We start from the raw sequence: 22526 nt of genomic DNA, 5'->3' as shown, positions 1-22526 counted from the left end.
GCAGCACCTACCAGGATGTGCGTGGTTTGCTGCTCAAAGAGAGATGGCAATGGAAAGAAAGTCCGAAAAGAAACCAGGTTCCATTGTCCTGATTGTGACGTCGGACTTTGTGCAGTCCCATGTTTCAAAATTTATCACACTCAGGATGTTTATTGAATTTTCTGTGTTTGACAAATTTCATTATTTTTATTACATTATTAAATAAAATTATATTATTTATTAGATTATAATTCATGATTTTGTGTTTGAAACTTTATCACATCTGGGATGTCTACTAAAGTCTTGTTTGGTCAGGTTTAAGTAAGTAATTACTAAGAATTGCAATACATAACACCAAATTTCATGCAAAAAATTGTACCACTTTTGGTACAAAATTCCTGACATAATCATACCGCCAGGGAGGTTAAAGTGTAACTAAACCTTTAAGTAAACTTTTAATATGTGCTCCCGAATGCCCCAATAAAACGAACTCTAATATACTTTATTAATGAATTTTTACTACTACCATTCTCTGGTGCGCTTAAAACTCTGTTCTCTGTACACCACTGAGCTGTCAGCAGGGTACGGAGTATGGAGTACATTTTATGAATGGGCAGCAGCAGCGCTGTGAGTATGGGCAGGACAGCACATTGCTGCTCGTGCTCCCTGGACTATTACTAACTTGGCATAGCACATGGGTATCTTGTATGCCAGCATTGCGAGGATTAGCTGTTTCTGACCACTCCGCTAAGCTAAGAGAGCTGACATGCTCCCATATGATGAGGCTAATGGTCTCTCTTAGCTGGTCAAATTGTGCTTTTTGGAAAATAAATTTTGAGAAAATGAATTTGTTTCCTTTCAAGAAAGAGCCAATGGCACAATATATGTGTACACATTCTACCCTACACAAATATATAATAAGATGTAATGCAAAATACTAGAATGATAAAAATATATTTGGCTTCACTGTTTGTGATAATATTTCTTTAGCTTTCCAGTCCCAGTTAATCACAGAACCCTCCTTGACCTCAACTATGCCTTAATTTTAAGTGTCGCTAAATTAATGATTCAAGCATTAAATGTGAACTTGTAACATTAACTTAGAACAATTTCATCAGCGCTCTCTCCTGAATGCCATTGCCATTGCCCTGTGCCTCGCTCGCTCTTTAGTAAATACATTTCTGACAGCATTGCTTAGCAGATGCTTTTAATGTACTGACAATTACGTTTTAACACATTCATTTATTTTCTATTTTGCAAGAATTGTTCATTTTTTATTTACTAGATATCCTTTTAGTGGAGCATACTTTCTTAACTACTCATTTTAATTTGGACGTTTTCTATTCTATTTTTACATACTTATCAATTTCACTAATAGCAGAGTATAATATGCAGCCTCATTTCGCAGAGCGACAGTACAGCTATTTGACAAATTGAGCAGGGAGAATGATGAAAGGCCTGCCAAAAGATATGACAACTATAGCAGTGAAGGCTTGTTATCATTCCTTTTGAATGCGGTTTTTGGACAAAAGATGTGATAGGGCCTGTGTGTGAAAGTTTCAGACCGATTTTAAAGAGTTCTACTTTTTCCTATTTTAGTATTCAGTTCACAGCAGTTCGATACTAGGGTGTGCGTCTATATTTTGAACGTATCACTGCCTATAAAGACGCTATTGCAAATTTACTAAAAACAGGTGGCACCCAATTACAGGCTTAAGAAATAAATAATCCTCCCTTCATGAACACCTGTACAGTGTTGTGATCTTTCTAGACATAAGGTGGTCACACTTGTGGGAGGGTGTAGTAGGGATCCTAATAAGATATCTCATATATAAATGTGCAACAAAACACACCCCACCCGTAGACAGGGAGAGCAAAAATATACCAGGTCAGAATCTATGGAGGCAGTAGTAAAGAGTCCAACTCAGACCCGGTACTGGATATTAGAATGTCTTTAGGACCCTAATGTGTCATCATATCAAGTGCAGTTTGATTTTGTGTGCTGCATAATGGCACTAGTGTGGTCATGTCGGATCTGTACTATTTACTATCTCTATCGCTCCTGATGAAACGACTATGTTGAAACGCGTCTAGAGAACTTACTAGTGTGTGAGACTTCTTCTTGGGGTTATAGCGAGTGCTCTTATGTAAGACCATGAATCGGGGAGGGACCCCCAGGATACAGCGAAGTCATGGAATATGGAAAGCGACACGGACACCAGCTCCTGATGCAAAAACAGTAACTTTACTGAACAGGGGGATAAACAGTAGTATTAACAGTAATGACAACCGTGGTTACAAAGAGTATATATAACATATATATCAAATGCAATAAACACCTCACATTCCTTTCTCTTGCCCCCAAATGACACTGTTCATGTGCCCTGAGTACTCCCAGCCAGGATGCTGGAGTGGCCTTGTAGTGTAGCAACAGTGGAGTGTCCAGAATACCCTATAGCCCAGTCTCAGAGTCACGGTACCAGCCCAAATGAAAAACCGTACCCAAAGCAGCGTACACAGCAGAGCCTACAAGTCAATAACCATGCCGCTAAGTCACTGACCTGGGTATGTCCTATGTTTACTGGTTGCTCCAGACAGACAGCAAGTCCCTGCCACAACATGTGACCCTGCAGAACCTGTACAGCTCACAAAATGGCAGACTAATTCTTCCCCAAGCTGAGCAACTCCACCTCTCCTGATAGCTCCAACAGTTCTACGGCTCTTCCAGCCTTCCAGGACCCAGACCTCTCTCTCTCTCTCTCTGGGAAGCCTTCTGGATCGCTGACCCTGGCCTGGTCCTTATCCGATTGGGACTTACACCAACTCGCAGGTCCTTCCATCCACCATGAGGCCTCACAGGGTCTGTAGCCACATTCCACGGTCCAACTGACCTCCCGGGAACCGATCCTTTCTCCCTTGGCAACATCTGCATTGCTGACAGGTATCAGTCACTTCTGACAGTGACTTTGACCACTCCAAGTCCCACAGACCTGAGGATGGCACTGGATCCCGTATTCAGCCTCAGCACAAGCATGTCTCCTCATGTCACCATTTCCTGCTCAGTCTGGCACACAGCAGCATGAGTCATCATCTGTTTTGCATATCTAGATCCGGCAGTAACTTCGCTGTGTGGGGAAACGAAATGACAGTCTCAGAAACAGCATTCAAGAATCAGTGGCTGTTTCTCCATCTTACATACCACCCCACTAAAAGGTTGTCGTCCTCCTGAGCTGGGTCCTGATCCGGTGCCACTGGTGACGGGGGAAAGTCTCCCGCCACGTTCCCATCCATAACGGTCACTGTATCCTGCCGACTACGCCAAGTTGTAAGACCGTGAACCGGGGAGGGACCCCCAGGATACAGCGAAGTCATGGAATAAGGAAAGCGACACGGACACCAGCTCCTGATGCATTCTCCATCTTACACTTACATACTCGATACATATGACCCTCGGAGGACACAGGGCATATGTCTCCAGCAGTAATAGGTGTGCTGTCTATGCGCTTGATAGGGGCTGACTGTGAGTCCATTCAGCTAGACTAGATTTGTGTGATTTGGCACCAGTGTAGTCTTGATAAAGGTGGGATAAACCACTGCTATTTATCCCCAGTAGACATACAATACTGTGGGCCATTACAGTGCTAGTTTGACACTGCATATGTGCCATTATTCAGCACACGGCACTTGATATGACGACACATTAGGGTCCTAAAAATATTCTAATATCCAGTACTGGGTCTGATTTGGATGCTTAACTACTGCCTCCATAGATGTGTTTTGTTGCACATTTATATATGAGATATCTTATTAGGATCCCTACTACACCCTCCCTCAAGTGTGACCACCTTATGTCTAGAAAGATCACAACACTGCACAGGTGTTCATGAATGGGAGGATTATTTATTTCTTAAGTCTGTAATTGGGTGCCACCTGTTTTTAGTAAATTTGCAATACAATAAAGATTTGTTATTTTTCTTTTTAGCATCTTTACAGGCAGTGATGCCTATTTTAGTATTCACATCAAATGCAGTGTCTTAAAGGCCAAAATTATTTTGCTATGATATGTTACATATAGTGATGAGCAAATTTATTTGCAATTGGCAGGTGCAATGGTGATCCCCCATCCTTGAACCCCTTACATGCTGCGTTTATTGCTGATCATGGCATCTGAGATGAACATTGAGGGCTTTCAGGGGTTTATACAGTGAACAAGTTTTGCAGTGGGGGAGGGCACATTTTTCTACTGAATGAGGCCATTGCCATTATAAAAAACTGTTTCAATGATAGGGTGTACTTTGCCGACAATTTCTACCTACGTAGGTATGAAAGTAACATCTACAGGGATGCCAGGACCAAAGGTGTTACTGGAAGAAATAACCCAGAGCATTCTGCCCATTGTGTATCCTGGTGTTGTCTTTTTCATGTGTATATATGGCAGTGTGTCTGCAGAGAAGAGAAAGGAATGGCAGGAGAACACGCTCTATATGACTTCTAAACTATGCATCCCATGTGTAATTTCAGCTCTCCTAGTTGCTAAAGCACATGACGGGGGACATTTATCAATGACTTACTCCACAATTGTGGTGTAAAAAGTCACAAATTAAGGTGCATTGCATTTGCACTGCCCACCGAATTTACTATAATTTTCACCAGAAAGTGGCGCACAGCAGGGCAGAGGTGCACCTGATTTATTAAGAGGCTTCTGTCTCTTAACAAATCAGGTGCATCTCACGCCAGTGCAGGGAGATCAAGACTGGCAGATGGATCCCCAGCCGTTATATATCTCCCCCAACATGGTTTGTGCCTTCTTGGCTACTAAAACTACAGACCAGTTACTGTAACATGCTGTGTTTAAATACGGCAGCATAATAAGTCCTGTTTCCTATCTGTGTTCAGCAGATCCGGCAGGCTGTTCCGACTGGGAACAGCCTGCTGGATCTGTCACTGCCATGCATTGATGGAATTCTGTCCGGACCCATTCTCTATAATTGTGACTGGCAGAGAACCCGCCATAACCCTGCAAAAATGCCAAGCAGTGGCCAGACAAATACAACCACACTCCTCGGATCTCTACCGGTCCCTGTTATAGTGAATGGGGCCAGATGGAATACTTGTGGCATATTTGAAGGATCTGCTTAAACGCAGATTTGAAACATGTTTAAGCTGACAGAATTAAAGCCTATAATTATATGAATGACAAATTACAGCATTAAAAGGTTATTAACACCTTTGGGGGGATTTTTTTTAAATTATTTGGTAATTATTTTGCGCTAAAATCATTTTTTTCAATTGGTCTTTATTAAAAAAATATGGAGCCTTTTTTCTGTACATAGCTGAAATGTTCTAAAGCAAACTCTGGATTTTCTCTCTTTTCCATCAGTTGGGGAGCTGACGGGCTTCTTAATAGTGATGAGCGGCATAGGCAATATTCGAATTCGCAATATTTCGCGAATTTTTGTCCGAATATTCACCATAAATTTGCAAATTCGAGAATTCGTGATCTCCTGTCATTGTTTACTTGATTGTGAAAATCAGCAATGTAATATATTTGCAATAAATTTGCGATAAATTCACAATTATAATATTCAACACTATTCGCGAATACAAATATATAGCACTATATTCTAAATATTAGCAAACTCTCGAAGTGGCGATATTGGCGATTAAAATTAGCGATTCAAATATTCGCGCTCAGCACTACTGCTAATCTCTGCTCTCTGACATTATAAACACTTATTATAGCTCAGTTCTTATCTTATTGATAGGAATGTGGCTTAAATAACTGTTTATGACCTCTTAGTAGTTTAGGACAGGTTTACATCAGTGTTTATTGAATTCCATTATACGTTTTGTTATCACAGAGTTATACCAGGACTAACGGAAACAAACGGAACCGATATGTGCCCCCAAAGACATGTATTAGGATGGAGCAAATGGAATGCCTCTTAAAGACTTCTATTTTACATTCCACGTTAGATCCCGTGCCACTATGAGAGACCTTGACGAGGTGCGCGGGCTCAGGTATTTTCTTGATATAAGAATATATTGGCGAAAGTCTCATTTTTAATATCAGAGTGATGGCTTAGCCATATATTGTCAATTGCATTTACCATTGTAGTGCACAAATTTTTGCAATGTTCTGTTTTAACATCGTTTTATCCCCTGATTTATATTGTTAGAAGAACAAACTCTATAATCTCGGATGGGAAAAGATGAAAAGGTTTCAGCTGGCAAAGACAGTAATAGAGACAAAGAAAACTTCAGAAAATAAATTCATGAATGAAATCTCCAGTGCATTTAAAAGTCTTTTTCATCATAGAGATTGCTACCCCAGCTATGAAATTCATCTCAGTACACCCACTAAACTGAATTTATCAGATGCCATTTCATCACAAAGGACTCGAGCACACAGCTGAATAGTAAGATTCAGTGACATGCTAAGCACATATACTGATAGTTCTGTCAATCTGTGACATGCTTTACATCTCAAATGTTTTGCTTAATAAACATAATGAGAGAAATTTTTAGCATGCAATTAGAGTTGTAAATGAGCTTTCTGTATATAGAACAGAGATTTTCTTGACATTTGAACATTGGTTATTTCTCTTTAAAGGGGTTTTTCACTTTGGATAACTCTAAAAAATTTCCGTAGCTCTGGCTTATAACTTCTGGGGATCAGCTGGTATTGTTTATATAAGTTGCTGGTGGTGGAAAACATGTGCTATTATATATATATAGTACTGTGAAACAGTTTTAGTCAGCGTGGGAAAATGCTGCAAAGGAGGAATGCTTTCAAAAATAGAAATGCTTAAAGTTTATTTTATAAATTTACAAGAGTTTGGTGTGACCACCCTTTGCCTTCATAACAGCTTTTTTCTTAGGGTATGGCCACACAGAGTTTTTTGGATGAGGTTTTAAGGGAGATCTGCTTGCAAGATTTTTTGCCAAAGTGGATTGAAAAGGAATTGGAAATACAAAGGAGGGGTTTATACTTCTTTCATGGTGGATCCACTTCTGGCTTTGGCTGAAAATCCTGCAGGCAAATCTGCCTCAAAACTTCATAAAAAAAAACTCAGTGCCCTTACTATTTTGTTTGGCTGTTAAAGTCTGTTAATAAGTTGTGCTTTGACTGATAGGGAGCCACTTCCAAAAGGTGGCAGTAGCAAGACAGTTCTCCTACTCTGGGAGTTACCTCTTTGCATATACAGTAGTTCCTGTTCATATGAATGCTAAAATAGTTACTCTCCCCTCTAAGTAATTGTAAGGGACCAAGCAAATGACCCTCCATGTGCAATGAACTTTTCCAAATAGAGCATATGGGTAGGAGTATGGTAATGGAGTAAAACCTTCAGTCCCTTCCTGGGACTTCCTTGATATAGCAACTGTTACTTATTAACTATACAACCATTTTGTTCATGCATATATAGTCAATTTACTGTATAAACCACTTATTTTACCAACATTCATACATGATGCAATAGATGGCAGATTATTGTTAGTTAAAAGTAGGGATGAGCGAACCCGAACTGTATAGTTCGGGTTCGTACCGAATTTTGGGGTGTCCGTGACACGGACCCGAACCCGAACATTTTCGTAAAAGTCCGGGTTCGGGTTCGGTGTTCGGCGCTTTCTTGGCGCTTTTTGAAAGGCTGCAAAGCAGCCAATCAACAAGCGTCATACTACTTGCCCCAAGAGGCCATCACAGCCTTGCCTACTATTGGCATGGCTGTGATTGGCCAGTGCAGCATGTGACCCAGCCTCTATATAAGCTTGGGTCACGTAGCGCTGCACGTCAATCTGCTGATTCAAGCATAGGGAGAGGTTGCAGCTGCGACGTTAGGGCGAGATTAGGCAGATTAACTCCTCCAAAAGACTTAATTCTGTGATCGATCTGCAGCTGTGGATCATTGAATTGCTATTATTGACATGCTCACTTTTTTGAGGCTGCCCAGAGCGTTTTTAGATCACTTTTTTTCTGGGGTGATCGGCGGCCATTTTGTGACTTGTGGTGCGCCAGCACGAGCTATCACCAAGTGTATTTAACCATCGATAGTGTGGTTATTTTGTGCTATATCCTACATCAGCTGCAGGCTGAGCCTGTGTCACCGAAGTGCATTTAACCATCAACAGTCTGGTTATTTTTTGGCCATATACTACATCAGCTGCAGGCTGAGCCTGTTTCACCCAAGTGCATTTAACCATCAACAGTCTGATTATTTTTTAACCATATACTACATCAGCTGCAGGCTGAGCCTGTGTCACCCAAGTGCATTTAACCATCAACAGTGTGGTTATTTTTTGGCCATATATTACATCAGGGGCAAGTTGAGCCTGTCACCCAGCGCCTAAAAAATAGACCTGACATTTCTATTCAACCAAATCTGCACAGTTTTAGCTGGTCAAGTTATTTGTAGTGACCGTCAAAGCAGACTTTTTGTTCTGGGTTGAAAAAGCATTCCCAAATTTGCCATTCTGAAAATAACTAGTTTGTGGTATTTCAGGCCTACTTGAAATCTATCCCAAAAAGAAAATCTTACATTGAAGTTATTGATAGTGTCATTCAGAAAAACCTAAGACACACGCTAGCGTGCTGATAGAAGTGTCATTCTGTGATTAAACCTATAACTGTCACACAGCGCAAAAAAAAACAGGTCTCACATCTCTATTCAACCAAATCTGCACAGTTTTAGCTGGTCAAGTTATTTGTAGTGACCGTCAAAGCAGACTTTTTGTTCTGGGTTGAAAAAGCATTCCCAAATTTGCCATTCTGAAAATAACTAGTTTGTGGTATTTCAGGCCTACTTGAAATCTATCCCAAAAAGAAAATCTTACATTGAAGTTATTGATAGTGTCATTCAGAAAAACCTAAGACACACGCTAGCGTGCTGATAGAAGTGTCATTCTGTGATTAAACCTATAACTGTCACACAGCGCAAAAAAAAACAGGTCTCACATCTCTATTCAACCAAATCTGCACAGTTTTAGCTGGTCAAGTTATTTGTAGTGACCGTCAAAGCAGACTTTTTGTTCTGGGTTGAAAAAGCATTCCCAAATTTGCCATTCTGAAAATAACTAGTTTGTGGTATTTGAGGCCTACTTGAAATCTATCCCAAAAAGAAAATCTTACATTGAAGTTATTGATAGTGTCATTCAGAAAAACCTAAGACACACGCTAGCGTGCTGATAGAAGTGTCATTCTGTGATTAAACCTATTAATGTCAAACAGCGAAAAAAAAAACCACGTCTCACATCTCTATTCAACCAAATCTGCACAGTTTTAGCTGGTCAAGTTATTTGTAGTGACCGTCAAAGCAGACTTTTTGTTCTGGGTTGAAAAAGCATTCCCAAATTTGCCATTCTGAAAATAACTAGTTTGTGGTATTTCAGGCCTACTTGAAATCTATCCCAAAAAGAAAATCTTACATTGAAGTTATTGATAGTGTCATTCAGAAAAACCTAAGACACACGCTAGCGTGCTGATAGAAGTGTCATTCTGTGATTAAACCTATAACTGTCACACAGCGCAAAAAAAAACAGGTCTCACATCTTTATTCAACCAAATCTGCACAGTTTTAGCTGGTCAAGTTATTTGTAGTGACCGTCAAAGCAGACTTTTTGTTCTGGGTTGAAAAAGCATTCCCAAATTTGCCATTCTGAAAATAACTAGTTTGTGGTATTTCAGGCCTACTTTAAATCTATCCCAAAAAGAAAATCTTACATTGAAGTTATTGATAGTGTCATTCAGAAAAACCTAAGACACACGCTAGCGTGCTGATAGAAGTGTCATTCTGTGATTAAACCTATAACTGTCACACAGCGCAAAAAAAAAAAAGGTCTCACATCTCTATTCAACCAAATCTGCACAGCTTTAGCTGGTCAAGTTATTTGTAGTGACCGTCAAAGCAGACTTTTTGTTCTGGGTTGAAAAAGCATTCCCAAATTTGCCATTCTGAAAATAACTAGTTTGTGGTATTTCAGGCCTACTTGAAATCTATCCCAAAAAGAAAATCTTACATTGAAGTTATTGATAGTGTCATTCAGAAAAACCTAAGACACATGCTAGCGTGCTGATAGAAGTGTCATTCTGTGATTAAACCTATAACTGTCACACAGCGCAAAAAAAAACAGGTCTCACATCTTTATTCAACCAAATCTGCACAGTTTTAGCTGGTCAAGTTATTTGTAGTGACCGTCAAAGCAGACTTTTTGTTCTGGGTTGAAAAAGCATTCCCAAATTTGCCATTCTGAAAATAACTAGTTTGTGGTATTTGAGGCCTACTTGAAATCTATCCCAAAAAGAAAATCTTACATTGAAGTTATTGATAGTGTCATTCAGAAAAACCTAAGACACACGCTAGCGTGCTGATAGAAGTGTCATTCTGTGATTAAACCTATAACTGTCACACAGCGCAAAAAAAAGCAGGTCTCACATCTCTATTCAACCAAATCTGCACAGTTTTAGCTGGTCAAGTTATTTGTAGTGACCGTCAAAGCAGACTTTTTGTTCTGGGTTGAAAAAGCATTCCCAAATTTGCCATTCTGAAAATAACTAGTTTGTGGTATTTGAGGCCTACTTAAAATCTATCCCAAAAAGAAAATCTTACATTGAAGTTATTGATAGTGTCATTCAGAAAAACCTAAGACACACGCTAGCGTGCTGATAGAAGTGTCATTCTGTGACTAAACCTATAACTGTCACGCAGCGCAAAAAAAAACAGGTCTCACATATCTCTATTCAACCAAATCTGCACAGTTTTAGCTGGTCAAGTTATTTCTAGTGACCGTCAAAGCAGACTTTTTGTTCTGGGTTGAAAAAGCATTCCCAAATTTGCCATTCTGAAAATAACTAGTTTGTGGTATTTCAGGCCTACTTGAAATCTATCCCAAAAAGAAAATCTTACATTGAAGTTATTGATAGTGTCATTCAGAAAAACCTAAGACACACGCTAGCGTGCTGATAGAAGTGTCATTCTGTGATTAAACCTATAACTGTCACACAGCGCAAAAAAAAAAAAAGGTCTCACATCTCTATTCAACCAAATCTGCACAGTTTTAGCTGGTCAAGTTATTTGTAGTGACCGTCAAAGCAGACTTTTTGTTCTGGGTTGAAAAAGCATTCCCAAATTTGCCATTATGAAAATAACTAGTTTGTGGTATTTGAGGCCTTCTTGAAATCTATCCCAAAAAGAAAATCTTACATTGAAGTTATTGATAGTGTCATTCAGAAAAACCTAAGACACACGCTAGCGTGCTGATAGAAGTGTCATTCTGTGATTAAACCTATAACTGTCACACAGCACAAAAAAAAACAGGTCTCACATCTCTATTCAACCAAATCTGCACAGTTTTAGCTGGTCAAGTTATTTGTAGTGACCGTCAAAGCAGACTTTTTGTTCTGGAATGAAAAAGCATTCCCAAATTTGCCATTCTGAAAATAACTAGTTTGTGGTATTTCAGGCCTACTTGAAATCTATCCCAAAAAGAAAATCTTACATTGAAGTTATTGATAGTGTCATTCAGAAAAACCTAAGACACACGCTAGCGTGCTGATAGAAGTGTCATTCTGTGATTAAACCTATAACTGTCACACAGCGCAAAAAAAAACAGGTCTCACATCTCTATTCAACCAAATCTGCACAGTTTTAGCTGGTCAAGTTATTTGTAGTGACTGTCAAAGCAGACTTTTTGTTCTGGGTTGAAAAAGCATTCCCAAATTTGCCATTCTGAAAATAACTAGTTTGTGGTATTTGAGGCCTACTTGAAATCTATCCCAAAAAGAAAATCTTACATTGAAGTTATTGATAGTGTCATTCAGAAAAACCTAAGACACACGCTAGCGTGCTGATAGAAGTGTCATTCTGTGATTAAACCTATAACTGTCACACAGCGCAAAAAAAAAACAGGTCTCACATCTCTATTCAACCAAATATGCACAGTTTTAGCTGGTCAAGTTATTTGTAGTGACCGTCAAAGCAGACTTTTTGTTCTTGGTTGAAAAAGCATTCCCAAATTTGCCATTCTGAAAATAACTCGTTTGTGGTATTTGAGGCCTACTTGAAATCTATCCCAAAAAGAAAATCTTACATTGAAGTTATTGATAGTGTCATTCAGAAAAACCTAAGACACACGCTAGCGTGCTGATAGAAGTGTCATTCTGTGATTAAACCTATAACTGTCACACAGCGCAAAAAAAAACAGGTCTCACATCTCTATTCAACCAAATCTGCACAGTTTTAGCTGGTCAAGTTATTTGTAGTGACCGTCAAAGCAGACTTTTTGTTCTGGGTTGAAAAAGCATTCCCAAATTTGCCATTCTGAAAATAACTAGTTTGTGGTATTTCAGGCCTACTTGAAATCTATCCCAAAAAGAAAATCTTACATTGAAGTTATTGATAGTGTCATTCAGAAAAACCTAAGACACACGCTAGCGTGCTGATAGAAGTGTGATTCTGTGATTAAACCTATACCTGTCACACAGCGCAAAAAAAAACAGGTCTCACATCTCTATTCAACCAAATCTGCAGTGTTTTAGCTGGTCAAGTTATTTGTAGTGACCATAAAAGCAGACTTTTTGTTCTGGGTTGAAAAAGCATTCCCAAATTTGCCATTCTCAAAATTGTGGTGAACGGGAACAATGAGGAAAACATCTAATAAGGGACGCGGACGTGGACATGGTCGTGGTGGTGTTAGTGGACCCTCTGGTGCTGGGAGAGGACGTGGCCGTTCTGCCACAGCCACACGTCCTAGTGAACCAACTACCTCAGGTCCCAGTAGCCAGCAGAATTTACAGCGATATTTGGTGGGGCCCAATGCCGTTCTAAGGATGGTAATGCCTGAGCAGGTACAGGCATTAGTCAATTGGGTGGCCGACAGTGGATCCAGCACGTTCACATTATCTCCCACCCAGTCTTCTGCAGAAAGCGCACAGATGGCGCATGCAAACCAAGCCCATCGGTCTGTCACATCACCCCCATGCATATCAGGGAAACTGTCTGAGCCTCAAGTTATGCAGCAGTCTCTTATGCTGTTTGAAGACTCTGCTGCCAGGGTTTCCCAAGGGCATCCACCTAGCCCTTCCCCAGGGGTGGAAGAGATAGAATGCACTAACGCACAACCACTTATTTTTCCTGATGATGAGGACATGGGAATACCACCTCAGCACGTCTCTGATGATGACGAAACACAGGTGCCAACTGCTGCGTCTTTCTGCAGTGTGCAGACTGAACAGGAGGTCAGGGATCAAGACTGGGTGGAAGACGATGCAGGGGACGATGAGGTCCTAGACCCTACATGGAATGAAGGTCGTGCCACTGACTTTCACAGTTCGGAGGAAGAGGCAGTGGTGAGACCGAGCCAACAGCGTAGCAAAAGAGGGAGCAGTGGGCAAAATCAGAACACCCGCCGCCAAGAGACTCCGCCTGCTACTGACCGCCGCCATCTGGGACCGAGCACCCCAAAGGCAGCTTCAAGGAGTTCCCTGGCATGGCACTTCTTCAAACAATGTGCTGACGACAAGACCCGAGTGGTTTGCACGCTGTGCCATCAGAGCCTGAAGCGAGGCATTAACGTTCTGAACCTTAGCATAACCTGCATGACCAGGCACCTGCATGCAAAGCATGAACTGCAGTGGAGTAAACACCTTAAAAACAAGGAAGTCACTCAGGCTCCCCCTGCTACCTCTTCTGCTGCTGCCGCCTCGGCTTCTTCTGCTGCTGCCGCCGCCTCGGCCTCTTCTGCTGCCGCCGCCTCGGCCTCTTCCTCCGCCTCTGGAGGAACGTTAGCACCTGCCGCCCAGCAAACATGGGATGTACCACCAACACCACCACCTGCGTCACCAAGCATCTCAACCATGTCACACGGCAGCGTTCAGCTCTCCATCTCACAAACATTTGAGAGAAAGCGTAAATTCTCACCTAGCCACCCTCGATCCCTGGCCCTGAATGCCAGCATTTCTAAACTACTGGCCTATGAAATGCTGTCATTTAGGCTGGTGGACACACACAGCTTCAAACAGCTCATGTCACTTGCTGTCCCACAGTATGTTGTTCCCAGCCGCCACTACTTCTCCAAGAGAGCCGTGCCTTCCCTGCACAAACAAGTGTCCGATAAAATCAAGTGTGCACTGCGCAACGCCATCTGTGGCAAGGTCCACCTAACCACAGATACGTGGACCAGTAAGCACGGCCAGGGACGCTATATCTCCCTAACTGCACACTGGGTAAATGTAGTGGCAGCTGGGCCCCAGGCGGAGAGCTATTTGGCGCACGTCCTTCCACCGCCAAGGATCGCAGGGCAACATTCTTTGCCTCCTGTCTCCTCCTCCTCCTACTCAGCTTCCTCCTCCTCTTCTTCCACCTGCTCATCCAGTCAGCCACACACCTTCACCACCAACTTCAGCACAGCACGGGGTAAACGTCAGCAGGCCATTCTGAAACTCATATGTTTGGGGGACAGGCCCCACACCGCACAGGAGTTGTGGCGGGGTATAGAACAACAGACCGACGAGTGGTTGCTGCCGGTGAGCCTCAAGCCCGGCCTGGTGGTGTGCGATAATGGGCGAAATCTCGTTGCAGCTCTGGGACTAGCCGGTTTGACGCACATCCCTTGCCTGGCGCATGTGCTGAATTTGGTGGTGCAGAAGTTCATTCGCAACTACCCCGACATGTCAGAGCTGCTGCATAAAGTGCGGGCCGTCTGTTCGCGCTTCCGGCGTTCACACACTGCCGCTGCTCGCCTGTCTGCGCTACAGCGTAACTTCGGCCTTCCCGCTCACCGCCTCAAATGCGACGTGCCCACCAGGTGGAACTCCACCTTGCATATGCTGGACAGACTGTGCGAGCAGCAGCAGGCCATAGTGGAGTTTCAGCTGCAGCACGCACGGGTCAGTCGCACTGCGGATCAGACCCACTTCACCACCAATGACTGGGCCTCCATGCGAGACCTGTGTGCCCTGTTGCTCTGTTTCGAGTACTCCACCAACATGGCCAGTGGCGATGACGCCGTTATCAGCGTTACAATACCACTTCTATGTCTCCTTGAGAAAACACTTAGGGCGATGATGGAAGAGGAGGTGGCCCAGGAGGAAGAGGAGGAAGAGGGGTCATTTTTAGCACTTTCAGGCCAGTCTCTTCGAAGTGACTCAGAGGGAGGTTTTTTGCAACACCAGAGGCCAGGTACAAATGTGGCCAGACAGGGCCCACTACTGGAGGACGAGGAGGACGAGGATGAGGAGGAGGTGGAGGAGGATGAGGATGAAGCATGTTTACAGCGGGGTGGCACCCAAAGCAGCTCGGGCCCATCACTGGTGCGTGGCTGGGGGGAAAAGAATGTTACCAACAAAATAAAGTGGCACATTTCATACACATAAAGACAAAAAACTCACAGAAAAAAAACGGGTGAAAATGCTCCAAACCCAGACACTGTAGCGTGTCTATAACCGGGTGAGCAATTACTCCGCATGCACCACAAGAACATCTTACACAAAATGATACATTGTGCAGATAAAAAAATCTTTCTGAGGAGATCTCAGTGTGGTGAAGCTATAGTACATAGTGTATATAATATGTAGATGCTAGGACACAGCTCTGCCCTCAGCTTGCTGTCTAGCCCGATCAATCAATGGGGGGAGGTGCAGAGCACAGGGGGTGTTACATAGCAGTGCTCAGACCATTCCGCCCCGCCTCTGAGTGTGTGATTGCTCATATGAATAAAAACACATTTCTCTGCAGCTGTTTATCATACAGACAAAAAGGTATTGTTTTAATCAGCATGATGAGCCCTACCAGGCAGTATGTCTTGTTTAATAGGGGTACTCCTGGTGACAGAGCCTCTTTAAAGGAAAATGTTGGTGGAATTTCAAAATGTCGCTTTTTTTTGAAGATTTTTTATGTTAATAATTTTTTCTTGCAACACAACAACGGTTAACAGCAAAATAAACCTCAATATACATTACTCCGATTCTGCAGTTTACAGAAAACCATATTACTTACCAGTAATTTCCTTTTCATGAATCCTCCATGACAGCATACCATGAGAGATGACCCACCTCCAACCAGGTAGGGAACGGAAGATACATTTGACACTACTCCTCAGTGTCTTTCTGAACCGACAGCCTAGAGAGTTTTTTCTCCCTTTTTTTTTTTTTATTCACACCAACACATACCTCCACCTATATACTATCCTACACTTATATATCTATATTTTTTTCTTTTTTTTATTCCAGAAATTTCCTAATTTCCTAAAAAATTTCTGATGAACCAGAAAGACGATTTCAACAAATACATGAGTATAAAAGGCAAGAAAGTCATAGGAAACACTCCCTTCATGCATAATAATCAACTGAAAGGACAATATGCAAGCCATCTCTCCATTCCTACCTAGGATTAGGGTGCCATCACACTCTGCAGATTTTGTTGATGAAAATTCCATGACTAGACATAAGTTCCATTCTTTTGAATGGTGCAGCAAACACAATAGTCATGATGAGCATTTGTATGCTAGGCAACACTGCTCTCAGTTTCTAGGAAGAATATATGCAAATTAGCATATCTTAATTCTGCTTGCATTAGACAGGATAGCCTCTCTTTTCCATTTTGTCAGGCAAGCTAATTTTTATACCTCTTGTTTTCCAGGAATTATATTCAAATTAGTTTTTCTGCCCAAAAAAAAAAGAAAAAAAAGAATGCTAGTCATTAGGATTGAGTAAATTGAGGTATCTGAAGTGGACTAAGATCAGAACATCAGGGAAAATTCAATTAGCTATGAAGCTGAATTTCCTCGTGCTTCGCGGTAACTAATCAATTTACCCTGAAATGGCGGAAATCTCATTCATTTGAGTGTGAAGAGGCTGACACGGCCATATTTATTGAGGGCCCCATGCAAAATCTCGCGCACTAGTGTGATGACGTCATCACGCACTGCGTGATTTTCGCGTGTGATTTTCAATCAAGATGGCCGTGGCAGCCTTTTCACAGTCAAATGGATAAGGTGAGTATTATATATATATTTTTTCTTTACCAGATTAACCCCTGAAAGCCCTAATTTTTCATCTCAGATTCCGCAGTGAGCGATGAATGTGGCATCTGAGGGGTTTAATGATGGGGACAGCAATTTTACGATTCCCATTCTACCCAGGTGATTTAATTAGCAGGAGACTGGGTTAACAGATTGATTCCTATCAGCTCTCAGTTGGAGTTCCTGAAAGCATATGATAAGGTGAGCTTTGACAACTGTTTACATGGTGCGGTGGCGCCATTGTTGCTGTGGTGCTTTGAGGGTGGGTTGGTGGGGCCCTGTTCCAGGGTGGCTTTGCCAAGCACCAGGGGTGCTCTTTGGCTGATGGGTCCCACCTCCTGCTGGTGCACTGCTGTGGTTGCCAAGCAGTGCCGTGGAAAATTAAGAGTAGGTTCCAACTCGAGGAGGCAACCTTGTCGTGGTGAGTGGGCCTATGCATTTTGATTAAAATGTATACTAATCCCTCATTTATAGCATGCAACATAGGTGTCTGTGTGCTATTTATGACACTGAGAAGCAATGTTCATTATGCTGAGAAGCAGGTATTAGATCAAAGCATAGCATGTGGATGTGCAATCCAGGTTCATTGTTTTTGGGGGGATTTTTTTTGTATATTATATTAGTGGAGTATGTTGGTGCAGGCTTAAAAATGGTGTCAAACCTAGGGCAAGCACGGGTGGTGGGAGTAGTTATGTGGTCCCAAGTACATAGTAATTTGTCTCCAGAGTGCCAGACGTTATTGTATTGGACTCTGCTCAAGTGTAATTTTTTTCTTCTAAAAATTAGAATGGAAAAAATAATAATATTGCATTGTCATAAGTATTCAGACCTTTTACATTTTTAGTCTTCTTGGTTACCTGGATATGAGGATTTTCTGCCATTCTTCTCTGCATATTCTCTCAAGTACTGTCAGGTTGGATGGAGATCATCGGTGGACAGCCAGTATTAGGTTTCTCCAGGGATGTTCCATTGGGCTTATGTATTCGGCGCATGCGCAGTGAATGTCTGACCGCTTTCTGCACAGACATCTCCACTGCGCCTGTTCCTCGGAGCAGTATGACGTCATCGGCGCAGGCGCAGTGGAGATGTCTGAGCAGGGAAGCGGTCAGACATTCACTGCGCATGCGCCGAATACAGACGCTCACAGGGAGGATCGCATTCTGGAGGAGATGGGCGGGCTGGAGGGACGCGCTGGGCGGCGGCATTTTGTGAAGGTAGACCGAGCCTCTAGGTGCTAATGACACCCCCATAGCACCTAGAGGCTCATTAGCATATCAATATAAGTTCTTTTTTTAGCGAAACGGCTGCCCCAAAAGCTATTATATTAGGATTGTTTGTTAGAGCAGACACTAGCGGATCGCTAGTGTCTGAAAGCTAATTATGTGAAATCGAAGTGGTAGAAACCCTTTAAGTCTGTTTCATCCAAATAGGCCAAGATATTCAATTCAGGTAATATTCACTTATACCTGAATTATAAGTGCTTTAAATTTCTCACTCTCTCTGACAAATCCAAAGTTTAAAAAAAATTTGGTTGAAGTTAATTCACTAGCACATTGTATTGTACCCTGTCTAAATGCCCTTTTTCAGAATAAGTAATATAAATTGTTTTCCAAAAAATGTATGTATCAGTCATGTGCCTGACCCCTAAAGTACATTGTATTGGACTCAGTCCAAGTGGCTTTTTGTTTTCTAATGAAAATTTTCTTCTAAAAAATCTATATATCTTAGCTCCAGACCCTGCAGTATATTATACTGGAATTTGTCCAATAGAGATAATTTTTTTTTATATATTGCCTTTTTCCAATAGAGATAATTTTTTTTTAATATATTGCCTTTTCTTTAAAAAAAAAATCTGTGTGCCTAATTTCCAAATGATCACCATCTGCAATCTCTACACCTAGAAAATAAGGCATGTTCACTTAGGCACAATGCAGGTACTATGGCTCTCCAACACATGAATTGGCGTCACAGGCTCATGTGGGAAAATCTATTTATCAGAGCCTGACCTAGTACATTGTGATTTTTTTTCTAAAACATTGTTTAAAATAATCTTCTCCTTAAAATGTTGATAAAAATTGTACTTGATTTGCATATCATCACCAACATTAATATGAAGAATACTGCTTGCAATCTGCAGGATAAGAAAAGCACCAAAATGTGCATTTTTGTTGTTGGAAATGCCACTAATTAAACACAGATTTGAATTTTTCACAGGGTGAAATCCCCTAAGTGAATCCGTGGTATAAATGGACATGCTGCAGATTTAAAATCTGTGCCACAGGTAAGTTCCAGCTGAATGATTTTTCTGCCATGTGTGAATGAGAATTTCTAAATACTTAACTTACTTTGTTGGTACTATACGACTCTGCAGATTTGTGGTATAAAAATCTGTGAGGGCAAATCCAGTTTGCGGCTCACATAGTCAAATGTGGATATCTCCAAAAATTGTGTGTGAACTCCTTTCTGCAAGCTCTACTTTGTCTCTATTGTCCTTGCATATACAATTTTTGATTTAAAAAAATCATAACTCCAATGGTGCAGTGTGATCTTAAACAGGCTGTTAATACAGTCAACCATGTGTATATTACACTGTCACTCACTGACATTATTTACTATTGCCTCATTTGCATTAAAGAGCTTGATAGGGGAAAGACAGAGAAATAAATTGAAAATAATAAAAGAGAGAGAGAGAGTCTTAGGATACCTCAGAGTGTCATACCCCAATTTTCAGGACATAGTAACATAATATATAAGGCCGAAAAAAAACATTTGTCCATCCAGTTCAGCCTGTTATCCTGCAAGTTGATGCAGAGGAAGGCAAAAAAAAAACTGTACAAGCCAATTTTCCCCACTTAAGGGGAAAATAATTCCTTCCCGACTCCAATCAGGCAATCAGAATAACTCCCTGGATCAACAACCCCTCTCTAGTAGCTATATCCTGTAATATTATTACACTCCAGAAATACATCCAGGCCCCTCTTGAATTCCTTTATTGTACTCACCATCACCACCTCCTCAGGCAGAGAGCTCCATAGTCTCACTGCTCTTACCGTAAAGAATCCTTTTCTATGTTTGTGTACAAACCTTCTTTCCTCCAGACGCAGAGGATGTCCCCTCATCACAGTCACAGTCCTGGGGATAAATAGATGATGGGATAGATCTCTGTACTGACCCCTGATATATTTATACATAGTAATTAGATCTCCCCTCAGTCGTCTTTTTTCTAAAGTGAATAACCCTAATGTTGATAATCTTTCAGGGTACTGTAGTTGCCCCATTCCAGTTATTACTTTAGTTGCCCTCCTCTGGACCCTCTCCAGCTCTGCTATGTCTGCCTTGTTCACAGGAGCCCAGAACTGTACACAGTACTCCATGGGTGGTCTGACAAATGGAGGACTCTCGATTTGGGCACAATCAATTCAGGGGGGAAAAAAATCGAATTTTCTTACCGATTAATTGGAATTGGACCAAAACAAATTTCCGGAAATTTGCTCAAATCTAGAAAATTTTTTGATAAATGTATTTTATTTGCGATAGCTGCAGTGAATGTTGTTTGTGTTATATAATATATATCTATTTAAACTGTATCATCCACTTATGTTTTTTTTTGACCTTCACATTTTGACATCACAGGGATTTTTTTCCTATGCAGTTTATGCCTGAGAGCGAAACACTATATTTGGTATTGTAAAATTACGTTTGCCACTTGTATTTCATAGGCCAGTGCCATACTTGTTTAGAAGCCTATTATCTGCTGTTACTTTCTGTTCAGATGTATCAGGAACAGACATTTATGAGTGTTCACAGTATTATGGTTGCTTTCACACTAGCGAGTTGTACACTCCGGACTCGGAGCGTGAGTATAAGACAGCTCCCGTCCTGAATTTCTAGCACTGCCGGGGTGGCATAGCATTATATTGATCTTAACACTATTATTCTCATCATCGATCTAGTGGGGGAAAGGACAAAACTGGTGACAGATTAAATTTAACTGCTTGTATTTGTCAACTACCTCAGAACTTTTACAGGAATACTTTACCACTATCTTGGATCATGACGTTGGCACAGCTTCTGAGCCCACCCTATGAATTAGACATACAGTACCGTGCAAAGGTTTTAGGCTGGTGTGGAAATAAATCTGCAAAGTAACAATGCTTTCAAAAGTAGAAGTGCTAGTTTAAATTTAAACCATTCTGTCTGATTTGGATCCAGTTTGTTTGTGGTTAAATGGAGAGACAGAAGGATTTCAGCAAGCCTACATCCACAGATGATCTGTCCTTAGATCTTCAAGATGTTTTAGACAACCTCTCTACCGAGTTCCATCCACAACTATGTGCAAATGTACCTAGAACTATTTATTCTGTTTTAAAAGCAAAGGGTGGTCACACAAATATTGGTTAAATTTTTAGATTTCTCTTTTGTTAATTTTGCATTTTGTTAATTGCTAAAAAATAAACTAGTAACTCTTCTATTTTTGAAAGCATTCATACTTTGCAGCATTTTTCCCACACCTGCCTGATACTTTTGCACAGTACTGTAAATTTATTTAAAAAATGGGTTAATATACACTTTTTACTTTTTTTTTAATGTAAACAATTCCTACTTCTATATAAAGTATGTGTCAATCACTACAGTCTTTTAACTGGATAGTTTGGTTGATTCATTTAGATTTTATAGCTATAGTTAGTGTTTGAGGGTAAAAATTCTTATTTCTGTAATACCTTGAAATGCGCACATTTGATCCATGTAGAATGGTTTTAATATAAATGCTATTTACCAAAATACACAGTTTAGTCAAGCACTTAGATGCATTAACCAAATGATAGTAACTAACTCTCCTCAGTGGTTTCTATTTTAGCACTGAGAAACCATGTAGCATAACAAGTTCTTATGCTATAACATCAATACACAATTACACTTTATGTTAGACATAGGCATACATTCACCTTTGTTCCGCTTAGTGCTTTTACATTAACCGAGATAGGGACATACAAGAATATAACATTTAAAAAACAGGAAAGGATCAATCAGTTATATACTTTGATTATGCTGGAGTCCTTGCCATTACAACTTCCTAGCTCATGAGAAACTGTAGGCTAGATATTAGCCATATTAACTTTGAACCTAAGGGAAGATTCACATTGAGTTTTTTGGAGAAGGTTTTGAAGCAGATTTGCCTGCAGGTTTTTCAGCCAAATCCAGAAGTTTATCCAGTAGAAAGAAGTATACGTTATTCCTTTATATTTCCAATTGCCTTTGAATCCACTTATGGCTTTGGTTGAAAAACCTGCAGGCAAATCTGTCTCAACACCTCCTCCAAAGTACTCGGTCAGTGTTTTATCTATGAAGATGTCAAGGAAGGGACTGTTGTTGTCATGTGTGTGTCTCTTGATTTCCAGCGTATGTCCTACCAAAAGTCACTGAAAACCTCTGTCAGTGGTCTTCATGGACTCAAAGACTTCAATGGGCATATTTCAACTACATCACATACCAACGTTATTCATGCTTCAATATTGTCTTTCCACTAATCATGG

The 22526-nt window shown here is 41.0% G+C and overlaps 1 long non-coding RNA gene across 1 annotated transcript; it reads right to left on the bottom strand.

Annotated features, from left to right (window-relative positions):
- Positions 1-2232: 2232 nt before the first annotated feature.
- LOC120995784 lies at positions 2233-15377 on the bottom strand. The gene is made up of 3 exons (XR_005777668.1): positions 15362-15377; positions 14807-14809; positions 2233-2363 (listed from the first exon to the last, which is right to left on the bottom strand). It is a non-coding gene; the product is annotated as an uncharacterized LOC120995784 (long non-coding RNA).
- Between the last annotated feature and the right edge of the window lie 7149 nt (positions 15378-22526).

The sequence above is a fragment of the Bufo bufo genome, chromosome 3 (assembly GCF_905171765.1).
Source record: "Bufo bufo chromosome 3, aBufBuf1.1, whole genome shotgun sequence".
Lineage (NCBI taxonomy): Eukaryota > Metazoa > Chordata > Amphibia > Anura > Bufonidae > Bufo > Bufo bufo.
This window is presented reverse-complemented; position numbering and strand designations above follow the sequence as displayed.